Here is an 11,422-nt window from a genome sequence, read left to right as displayed (position 1 = left end):
TGTGCTATGTGTTCCTTTTCCTGTTTTATTTTCTTTTATATATGATATACTTATACTTATACGATTAGGCCGTACGTGGATGGGGATGGGTTGCATATATACTTGCATTGGCCTCAGACCTCCGTGCGTATTTTCATGCGTACGCATAGGGTTGTCATACATTAGTTATGGACAAGTGGCCTTGCCGTGCGTGTTTTCGCCTTTCATGCGCCGCGTGGACGGCAAGTTGTTCATGTACGGGCGAGTTGTCTAATAACCATTGACGCGGCAACAGGATGGAGGTGAGTCAGCCCGTCGTCGTTGCGTGCATGCATCGGCTCTGGCGGTTGCGTCGTCATTGCGTTGCGTGCTCGCAATGGCCACGGCCGAGAAAAGGCGTAAACAGATAGGCTCAAACGCACCACTGGTCGTCGTCCACTCTCTGCAGGCTGCAGTCATCGTGCGCAGGGCGTGACGCGGCCATGGAACACGGCTCGGCCGTCAGCAGGCCCAGGCCGAGAAAAGTACACGCCGCGGCAGTGAGCTCGCGATACGTTGCGGTCGGTCTCCCTGTTGCTTCTTGAGTGAAAATTTTCCGAATCCGCCGGGACAATCTGATTAGCTAGATTGCCGTAGACGGCTCGTTGTTGACGAAAACATCTCATTCTACCGAAAGCGTATCACCAAAAATGCAGAAATAAATTCAGAAATAATACGAACATCAGGACTTGAACCCTTGTGAACTGATGATACCACTGTCCTTCTAACCATTCAATCACAGGTTGGTTCGCCACACGAACGGCTGGTTGTTGTCCAGTCCGCGACTCCCGCGAATCGCACTCTCGGTCAACCCAGGCGGGCTGGTAGGCATCTCCAACGTTACCCGCAAATTTCCACTCATGTTTGTCCGCCCGCGGACCATAAATTTTCTCTCACACCCGTCCGCGGACAATGGTGACTAGTCCGTGAACATGGATACGGTATGCCGCCGTCCAACCCTAACTTGTGCATGTACATCAATAAATTTAAATTCAAATGTACTTCGATCTGAACCACACAGCACGCCGGATCACATGAACGATTATATGCTCGAATCCAAAAAATCATCAGTCCAACAATCCGTGCATTTCTGCCCTCTCGGACCGACAATCCTAGCTAGCTACTCCTTGGTCAAGGAGGTGCCTTCGCCTCCGTCGCGTCCTCATAGTCAGCCGCTGCCAACGCATCTTTCTGTCGCTTCAACATCTGGAAGCAAACGAATTGCACGATCATTCTTGCGTCGGCATCCAAAGAGTCGACATCCAAGGTCAACATCTTGGCGTCCTCCGCATTGGCCGCGATCTTCACCTACTTTTCCTCGAGCGCGGCGTTCCTTTCTTCGATCATGGTCCTCCTCTCTTCGAGCTTGAGCTTCTTGTTCATCGCGTCCATCAACAGTTTGAACCTCTCCGCCTTCCTCTCCTCCTTGATCTCTGAGCACCTCACGCATGCCTCCTCTTTTGTCGCCAAGATGTCCTCAAACCTCTCCGCCAGCCTGGTCACGACACCTTCTTGTTTCGCCCTCTCATCCTCCCACTTCTCCCCCCGCAAATTTCTTCTAACCTTCTTCGGCGGTTTTTGGGTTGGGTCGGTAGGGTCATCAGTTTCTTACTTCTTGGCTTGGGCGGCGGTCTTGGCAATGAAAAGGTTCCACTTTGGTTTCCCATTCAACTTTAATCAACAATGCATGATGGTGTATGATTTCTTGTCCAACTTCTTATACACCACACAACCACGAGTAGGTTACAAACTGAAACAATGTCGACAATGCATATTCGTCTAGTAAGCAACAAACAATACATGTCTGGCGCTAGTGATCAACAAAACTAATGCATATCCAGCTAGTGATCAACTTACTTACTCCGTGATTTGTGTACAGCTAGGCTACCGTGCGATGAGATGCTTCAAGTGCTCGCAGTACTTGGACACGGCCTCTTGAATGGTGTACCATCAATGGTTGAGGGACTTTCATCCACGATTGCGGATGACCGCGTCGGAGTAGGGCATCAAATGGTTGTGTTCATGGAGCCATATGTGAATGTTCCTCTAAAAGGTTGTGCCCTTGCTACATGTCATGGACATGATCTAGGCTTGTGGCCAACCATGCATAACAGAACAGCTCATCCTCCCGCATGTTGTAGCTTTCTCCTCTATCCTTCTTTTGATCTCCAGCTATATCAGTCGGATCATTGTCATCATCGTCGCCCTCCGCCACCTCCTCCTCCCCATCGGGTTGCTGCTCTCTAGCGGCCCAATGCTTCTATTGTTGTGTGCCATCACCGGTCTGGGTGTACATCTGTTGCGTGGCCGTCTAGGTGTAGGACTATTGCTGGTAGTTGCCAGACTGGGTGGTATCCGAGTCTTCCACCTACCCATCCTCCTAGCCCACTCCCCCTCAATCGTCTCCATCATGGATGATGTCAAGTATCTCCCTGTCCGTGTCGTACGCCGGCTCCCCCACTCTAAGCATTGCCACGAACAGCGTGTGGGCACCCATCTGCTCCCCGGCCGTGCCCGAACGAGCTGCGGCGAAGAATACTCGGAGAAGAGCGGCGCCGCGTTAACGTCCACGATGTAAGGCACCGTACTGGCTGGGGTTCCGAGCTGCTTGGCAGCGTAGTAGTATGGAGCCTTGTAAGGCTCCGGCCACAATGCCATTTGTACTGTGGGCGCGCCCATATGGCAACCTTCGCCATGGCCGCGTCGACCGGCTCGTTCGCCACGACCTCCACACCCATCGCCACCACTTGGCCGGCCAACCGTTTTGAGCTCCTCCTCCTTTGTGGTCTTCGCTTTGACGTGGCGAGTTTGTCGTGTCACAGAGCTGATCTTCCGGACGAGCGTGATACTCGGATCCTCCAGCACCTCCACCGGCTCCATCTTCGACAGGTTCTTCGATGATTCCATGTGTCGTCGGCGGAAGGATGGAAAGGGTGGGAGAAAAGAGCGGGAAGTGGGTGGAGAGTGACGGGGAATGTAAGAAGAGAAGTGGGGGATTTTGGCACGGAAACAGTGCGTGATGCTACAAAAGCGCGGGATCCACTTTCCTTTTGGGTGGGCGTGGGGGGGGGGGGGGGTAGATACTGTCGTTCCTAATGTCTGGACTCCCGCAAAGCTTCTGACGTTTATCTTTGATTTGCGTGAGAAATCACGTCCGGATCACTCTGCGGATCAATACAAAACCATGTTGAATGGCTTCTATATATGGTCTGGACAATGCGATCCAGACGGTTGCAGGATGTTTACGGATGTGTCTTAAAAATGTCATAAGGTGTATTACATCCCTTAGTGCGGCCAGGCCGGTTGCGCGCGCCCGAGGTAAAGAGCGACCGCCCATCGACTCGCGCGTCCCGTGTTTAGCCATCACACGCTTGCGGCGCGCGGGCACGATCGATCGACCGATCAGTAACGGCAAAGAAACACTCCGCTCAAGTTGCTGCGCCCACATCACGAGCAGTCGTTAAGATCCAGTTCATGCGTATGTTCCTCTGTCATCCTGAACAGACACCTTGTCACATGACATCCCTAAAAAAGTGATGTATACTTCCTGCATCGTACTCCCTCCGTTCTGAATTACTTGTCTTGGATTTGTCTAGATACGGATGTATCTAGACTCATTTTAGTGCTAGATACTTCTGTATCTAGACAAATCCAAGACAAGTAATTCTAGATACTTCTGTATCTAGACAAATCCAAGACAAGTAATCAGAACGGAGGGAGTATTAGTGTAAGCATATAATATCCTTCGTTGGGTTGCTGCTGCTTGGAAATTAAGCTTTTCAGCTGTCCTGCACCATGCGCCATTCTTGAGTGCCGCCTCTCACGCCACTAATCTAATCCACTAGACGCATGCACTTGGTCTCAAGCTCTGTCTAACTAGTTTATTCTAGTAGTATCTTTTTTACACCAAGCTTTGTCTAATCTGTTCTTTTCGGCACAAAGTTCGTCTAATTGCTTTATTCCACTGGAACGGCAAGGAAGCGGACTGTGTTCTGATTTCACCGGTCGATCAACTTGTGTTGATCTGCCTGCTTGCGTGCCTGTCCAGATGGTAGCAGTGGGTTCAATTCCCGAGGCGCTAAACGCATCTGCTTGTCCAGCTGCAATCACAGGCCTTGGACCTTGCCCTTGATTTTCCATGTCATTCCATGCTGGCTGGCAGGTCTACAATGGTCCCTTGGTTAGAAAATAGCAAGTGGGAGGATTCTATTATGAGCAGTTCGGTAGCAAATGCACTGAATCTACTAATCTGTTGTTTCAAGCTGGCCCAAACCGATTAAGCAACTCGATGAACTTGAAAAGAAAGAAACTGGCAAATGCTCTGCTTGCTTTCTTGGGAACCTATATATTTTGCTTGCCAACGTTTTTAACAAAATCCTAAGCGTTACCAACTTATACGGTTTGATTTACTCGTACAAAATAACAGATGGGGCCGGTCGGTCATAGATAGACACCGTCATCTCACAACCTCGATCAGTTATCTATCTTGCCTTCAATCACAATTCTGACGACATTTTGGAATGCGAGTATGCTCGACTACTCTCTAGACCATGTCATTGATGTGGTGTGTGATAAATCGGGGAGCTGACGTGTCATCACTGATGCCGATTGATGCTACAAAGATCCTCGTCTCAAGCAGAATCATGCTCTCTTTATCATCGGATACCAATGTAGTAGTCGCATGCTGGAATGTTGTTCATAGCTGGATATTTCAAAATGGAAACGGTGTGAATGAAGATCGAATGGTTTCCCATGGTTAGGTGGATCAAAATGCAAAAGTATTTATAGATATTTTTCATCCAGATGAAATGCACTTGTATTTCTTCGAGTATAATGCATAAAATTAGAATGGATACAACCTATGTGTTCCCTGATAAATTATACTCCCTCCGTCCCATTACTAAAGTTAAGACACTTATTTTGAGACAAAGTGAGTATATATGCTATGCACCCTCCTTCCTTAGATGTAAGAATGTTCTTGGATCATTTTATTATCTCACTGCCAGCTTTGGATTCACTGTCTCCAAACATCTTATAGTAACTCTAATAGAGTCGCCACCTCGCTGCCTTCATGATGTGCATGGAGCGCGCTCCATGTGCATGTGTAGGCTGGATAGGTGATCCGCAAACTCATAGTCTCCATATTGGTTGCCTCGATATTGTGGGACTCACTCATCAAATGGGACATCATCTTCTCCTCATGTGAAATAGGGGAACCACGTGAAGTTTTCTTGGCACCAAACAGTTTTGGTTGGAGGGAGTGCACTTCAAAAGTTGACTCTGAAATGCCAAATATGGAGGCTGAGAGGCCAGATATGCAGGACCCTACATAAATTATGGATAGAGTGCCTTTTTTTCCACAAGAATCGACGTATTGACAGTCATTATGGCGATTGATGGGCCAATATGAAGATTCTTCTAGAGTTGCTCTCACATACTACATTTCGCTATGTTTCCAAGAATCCGCACAGAAGCGACGAAATCAATGTTGTTAGAATGGGCGAAGCCTGATCTGCTGGGACTTCATGGAAATATATCCAGTGATACCAACACTCACATGCTCCAATGATACAAAGTTGGAAAATTTAAATTTAAACATTCTGAAAAATTCTGAAACAAATCATGGATGCTCACAACAGATATTTCAACAACCCCTAAAAAATTCAGATCAAAATTCAAAATACACATGGAGAACCAAAAAAGACAAATCTAGCTGTGAATGGTGTCATTCCAGCTTTTGTCTTCCTTTGACACTACTAGATGACTCGTTGCGCCAATGGCGCAAAGGCCGAATGTAAGCCAATTATTGTGAGAGAATGCATTAATATATTTGTTGCATGAAAAGAATAGCTCATATACTATATGTAGTGAGCACATAAGATTGAAAACGATGCACTAAGTCATGTAGGAAAGTAATCTTGACTTTCTGCAGATGTAGTTGTTGTTGAAGAGCGTTTGTAAAATAAACAGGAATGTAATTGCTTTTAATTTATTGCATACACTGTGATCGGAAGACGTGATCAGGGGGAAGCTCTGATGAAAGCATTGAAGCAAAAGCATGCATAAAAGGAAGCTTGTTTCTTGAGTCATAGTTTTCAGGAAACAGTAGCAGAAGAGTTCTTCACATATATATACAATAAGCGGTGATAAACCGCTTTTCACTACAAAGAGAACAATATAATCTAAAGATGATAGACTACATTACACAGTACTTTTCACCATAGAAGCAGCAGGGGAAGACTAAAGTTTATATATAGCTTGCTCGGAGTTCTCCGAAAGGGGAAAGATATTGGTCTCATTGATGCGAAACAAAAGGTGGCTGTTTTCGTAACAACCAAAGCATGCAGGGCAGGATACATTGACCAAAGTCTACCAGAAACTATTTCTGGTTGCTTCGAGGCGGTGCTCAAAATTATAGGATGTCCGATGTCGCTCGGAAAGATAAACATCTTTATTAATTATCTCACAAATAAAAATAAGGATGTTCTCTGAATAAATTAATATTGGTTTCTGTAAGAGAAATTCAATTAAATGGTCAGCATGATACCCTTCCAGCGTAGACTTCGCTTGATAAGCAAGCAGAATATAGAAGATACCTTGACAAAGAAGAGATATTACAGTTATTAGCATACTGCACCATACCATTAATCACAGTTGCAGAATAAGTAGAACCAAAGAAACCTTAGTCGTACCGTATGTACATATCTAGATAACGGCATGGAAGAAGTGCTCCATGGAAGAACTACTGCCTCGCTTTCTTTGGTGCGCCAACTCCCTTGGCGGCATTGCCTGTTCTAAATTTGATCAATTAGCAAAAACAATGACACGTTAACAACTTTGTTCCTGGTGATAAAGGCTAGATCTTCAGAATGTTGTATACACAGGAAGTGCATAAAGATTAGACACAAAAATTGCAAGACAACATAAACAAACAGAAGACTCATTGAACCCTAGCACATAGGAAACCAACTCCATAGATAATCAATTGGCAGGCGCATGCAGCAGGAAAGAAATGGTAATACACATAAAAATGCTGAAGGTACATATATATTTTACTGACCCTCTCATGAATCTAGAAAGAAAAGTCTGATCAAACAGCATTAGACGCATCAGTGAAGAGAGAAAACATAGTCAACATACAAAGGGAACAATGTTTTTCATTGTAAAGAAGGGAAGGCTTCGTAAATTCCTAAATGGGAGGGTAGTATTACTGTTTAGGCATCTATTATGCAATTTATTAGCGAGTAACTAAATAGTAAAAGGCTGTGTTTTTTTTGTGAGTAAGTGATTAATCTGCATATATCAGTGAGGTACAGAACAGGAATTGAGCCTGGTAACAAACCCGCACTCAGTAAATTTGTAATTGTTGTGACCAAGAAGCAAGCAGAAAAATAGTTGAACCTTAGAACTTATATTAGAAAAAGTAGAGATCAAATGCATATACCAAAGCAGCAGCCGTTCCATAATCTAACACAACAATCTAATTTGTTCTATAGGAGGGGTTTTCACCTTTTGGTCTTAGAGGGGTCAGGAAGCATGTTCTTTGGATCCTCAGCAGATGCACTTTCAGTTTCCTCTCCAACTTGTATAATTTGGTGTTATCAAAGATCATTGTACATCAAGCATGATCTATGCAGAATGGGTATGATATCTGCATATTAAGCATAGGCATGAACATTTAGCACGGATGCAGGCTGAACAATATTTTCAGCAGTGGCACCTTCTTCAGTCTGAGAGGCCACTTTGATAGCACGGGCAGAATCATTTAATTGTCTGCATTCTAATATGGTTTTTTGGTGTGTAAATAGACGATCAGCAATACAACATTGAAGCCAAGCTAAATAAAAAATAGTGGTATAGTAGGCAACCTTTCCAAAACAGCAGAAACTAAATAGGATTTTGTTAGCGTTGGTATTCTAAATCAAAGCTGAGATTTCCCAACAAAATTGCAATCTGGGATCACATAGACTGTAGTATTAGAAAGGACATATGCAAGTAATTCTGTATGATTAATTATTAGGGCCAGTTGAATTGGCAGGATCATACACTAATCACAATTATCATTCAACTTTGTTTTATATTTAACGTCATAAAAGATTCTACATATTAAGATGTTGCCTAGTACATAGTCAACATGCTAAATGAATGGTTAGAGTCAAAAGACTTGGGGTCTGTTTGGTTCATACAGTACATTAAATCAAGCCCTCCACGGCAGCAACACCGACACAAAAACGGCAGCGACGCAAGCGCAACACACAACAAGCTCAGAACAAAGGAGAGCACGACACTTCTTGGGGGACAACATTCAGTGAAGCATCTAATCTGTATTTTGAAAGTGAGTCACCAATAGAAGTATTTGAGAGCCAAGAGCAAACTATTTTGAGACCCAAGAGCAAACTATTGACTCTAATCACCAGGCTGTAATAAGCATGAGTAGAACTCAAAATAGTGAAAGGATGAGAATCGAATAAATATCACTTCATTATTTCTTTCCTAACTGAAGCAAAAACAATCTCTTGCCCTGCCGGCACACAAACAAGGTGCAATCACACAGCCCAAACCTCATTTAGTTTCAACACATGTTCTTCATCCATTGAATTCCAGGGAAGGCAAGAAAATTGAGAGAGCAAGAGACGTTGTAGAAGTCGGTACCTGCGGAGCTGCAACACCATCTCAACCATCTCTTCGCCGCCTTGAGCTTGAGGGAGGAGGGCCGGCGGCCTGGCATCGCGGGTGGCCCGAGCTCTTCCTTCTTGCCACTGTCCAGCGCTGCCACACAAAGCGCCTCCATCAGAACCCCGATGCAGAGGGAGAGCACGCCAAAGTAGGATGATATCAACAGCCAAAGTAGGATGCAGTGTTATTTGGACTTGGTAAAGAAGTTACCCTCTTCTTACTTTTTTGCAGTGGAGTAATCTAGCAATTCAGCAGCACCCGAGTTTTGGCGACCTTGATTTCTTCTTCAACCATCAACAAAGCCTTGACGCAAACATGTTCACATTTAATAGAACCCTATTAAAAGAGATATTCCAAATTAAGGAAAAGTAATCATGGTAAAATCTTAATTCATGAACAATTTGATATGTTGAGCATATTGTTTGCTTCTCAAAGAGTGTGCCAAGATTGATGCTCTCGGGATAGAAATCAACTCGAATACAACAACTACTATCAGACTTTCTGCACGTCTCTCGACAACAAACTGTGCTGGGTCCTCGATCGTAGCAAACAATGTTACCAAGTCCATCCACCACATTAGGACACATGCTGAGATAAAAGGGTAAGAAGATACTTGCCCTTTCCATGGCGTAGGCAGCATCAGTCAGCACGGTGGAGCTGTGCCATAGGGTGGGCGCTGGATTGGAGACCAGCGAGGCTATTCGTGAGTTGGGTGGACTGGCAGCTCGCGTCGGCATGGAAGCAAGCAATGCTTTGCGGGCGTCTTGCCATGCCGCGGACATGGCCTTGACGAATCCGCTGATCATTAAATTTTCCATGACCATGAAAAGATAAACATGAAGGTCAGGCATAGGCTATAGTTGGATGCATATACAGGACGATGCCTAACAAAGATCCAGTACAATTTGTTCTAAACCTAATCGATTGGTGAGCCGGTCAATACTGACCCAAATTAAACTGAAGGTATGACATTACAGAAGCATAAATTCAGAAATGGAAGAACTCAAATGTATTTGTTCAGTTCAAGGAATGTGTGAGTTAAAATAGACTGCTCCTAACGAAGTCGTTGGTCCCACTTCTACCGGCACACATACATACGCCGATTGAGCGCAAATAGAAGGCAATCGCCAGCATATGCAAACTAAAACGTAAAGAATCAAATCTGTTACAGAGAAAAGGATACTCGCTGGGAGCCGTCATCGTGCATCATCTACAGCCTCCATCACCCACCTGCCGAGGACTCCATCCGCTGCATGACTGCATGAATGGCCTCCTATTTTGCCACAGCAAGGTGGAACCAGGTGTAGATGTCGTCACCCACCCGTTGAGGCCGCCGTCCTGTTGAGCGATGACAAGGAGGAAAAGGTGAAGCGCACGCAGGGGGCTGGGTGTTTTGGTGTGGAAAAACAGAGATAATGAGAGATGGGGAAGGGATCTCACCGCCTTAAACTTGAGCTCGTGGACGAGCCGTCCTCTGCTGCTCCGCCTTGACCACCTCGAGCACCCCCTCTGTCTTCGTCCTCTCACCTTCTCGAGTAGATCCATGACCATCTCCTTCCCCTCCCACCTCAGCCCTCCCTACCCTCAACTATGCAGACTCGGCTACAGCCCCTCCTCGGCGACCTGAAGCGAGGGCCTACGAGGAGAGCGGCACCAATCCTCGCGCGGGCCGACGCCGGTGGAGTCCCTCTCCAATTCGAAGCCACACCTCCCTCTCTCACCTGCAGATCGAATCCAGCACCGCCACCGTCGCCGGCCAGCTCATGGAGTCCAGCCACCGCCGCCCAAGATGTTGGTTGCTGCTCCCCTCCTTTCCCCTCCTCCGCCGTCACCCCACATGCCGAGTCCCGATCGAGGCCGCACTCCTCGGCTCGAGGTCCTCCGGCTGAGGCCGGATCGAGGTCGTGCTCGTCGAGGCCGGCCACGCGGGGGAGCCCGTCCCGCGCGAACCCAGAGCAGGCGGTAGAGACGGGTTCGCCCGCGAAGCGCTTGGCCACAGCAGCCTGCGCCCGAGCGATGGGAAGGCGAGGAGGAGGAAGAGGCGAGGCGGTGGAGAAGTAGCAGTCGGCGGCGGGGCTCCTAGGGCGCAGGAGGAGGAGGTGGGAGGGAGTGGCGGCGGACGAGGGAGGGAGGAGCGAGGGGCGTGGGGCTGTGGATCGGGGCTAGGGTTAGATGCCGTTTTCTACCCTGCGCGGTGCGGTCATTTTTCCGCTCGCCTGGTGCGCTGCACCCCCACGCGCGGCGCGGTGCTGTGGGCTTTTTTCCCTTGCGTGGTACCGTGCGCCGGAGGCCTTCGTTGTGACTACCTACCCCTTCATCCTTTATAAGTTAGATTCATGACGGATTTCTCTTTCTTGTTTCTCGATGCATATTTGGAATTTTGATCTGAATTTTTTAGGGGTTATCTAAACATGTGATGTAAACATCCATGATTCTTTTCGGATTTGTATTGAAGTTTAAAATTTGAAAATTTTAAACCGGTAGCATGCAAGCATTTGTGGGTTGGTATCACCTGATACTTCCCCGTGGAGTTTATCTGTCTAGTTGCGATGTTTACCCCGTACTTTACTTTTCTGTGAGTTCAGTTTCGTTTTCTACAAAAATGGAACCAGATTTTTTTTGAGGTAATTGGCAGCAGCCTTTTATTTATACATAAGCTTGTTCATTACAGATAATGGTCCTGATAACATTAGGAGTCTCATTAAACCAACATGATCTACCATCATAC

The 11,422-nt window shown here is 46.4% G+C and overlaps 1 long non-coding RNA gene across 3 annotated transcripts; it reads right to left on the bottom strand.

The window, feature by feature from the left end:
- Positions 1-6,433: 6,433 nt before the first annotated feature.
- LOC123059999 (uncharacterized) lies at positions 6,434-10,964 on the bottom strand. Of its 3 annotated transcripts, none has more exons than XR_006427684.1 (7): positions 10,135-10,964; positions 9,878-10,032; positions 8,916-9,030; positions 8,671-8,787; positions 7,528-7,669; positions 6,711-6,807; positions 6,434-6,614 (listed from the first exon to the last, which is right to left on the bottom strand). It is a non-coding gene; the product is annotated as an uncharacterized lncRNA (long non-coding RNA). The 3 variants fall into 3 exon arrangements; XR_006427683.1 differs by having other exon boundaries at positions 6,711-6,812; positions 10,135-10,962; XR_006427685.1 differs by having other exon boundaries at positions 6,711-6,812; positions 9,925-10,032; positions 10,135-10,962.
- Between the last annotated feature and the right edge of the window lie 458 nt (positions 10,965-11,422).

Source organism: Triticum aestivum, chromosome 3A, assembly GCF_018294505.1.
Source record: "Triticum aestivum cultivar Chinese Spring chromosome 3A, IWGSC CS RefSeq v2.1, whole genome shotgun sequence".
Taxonomy (NCBI): Eukaryota; Viridiplantae; Streptophyta; class Magnoliopsida; order Poales; family Poaceae; genus Triticum; species Triticum aestivum.
Note: the sequence above shows the minus strand (reverse complement) of the source record. Positions and strands in the feature narration are given on the sequence as shown.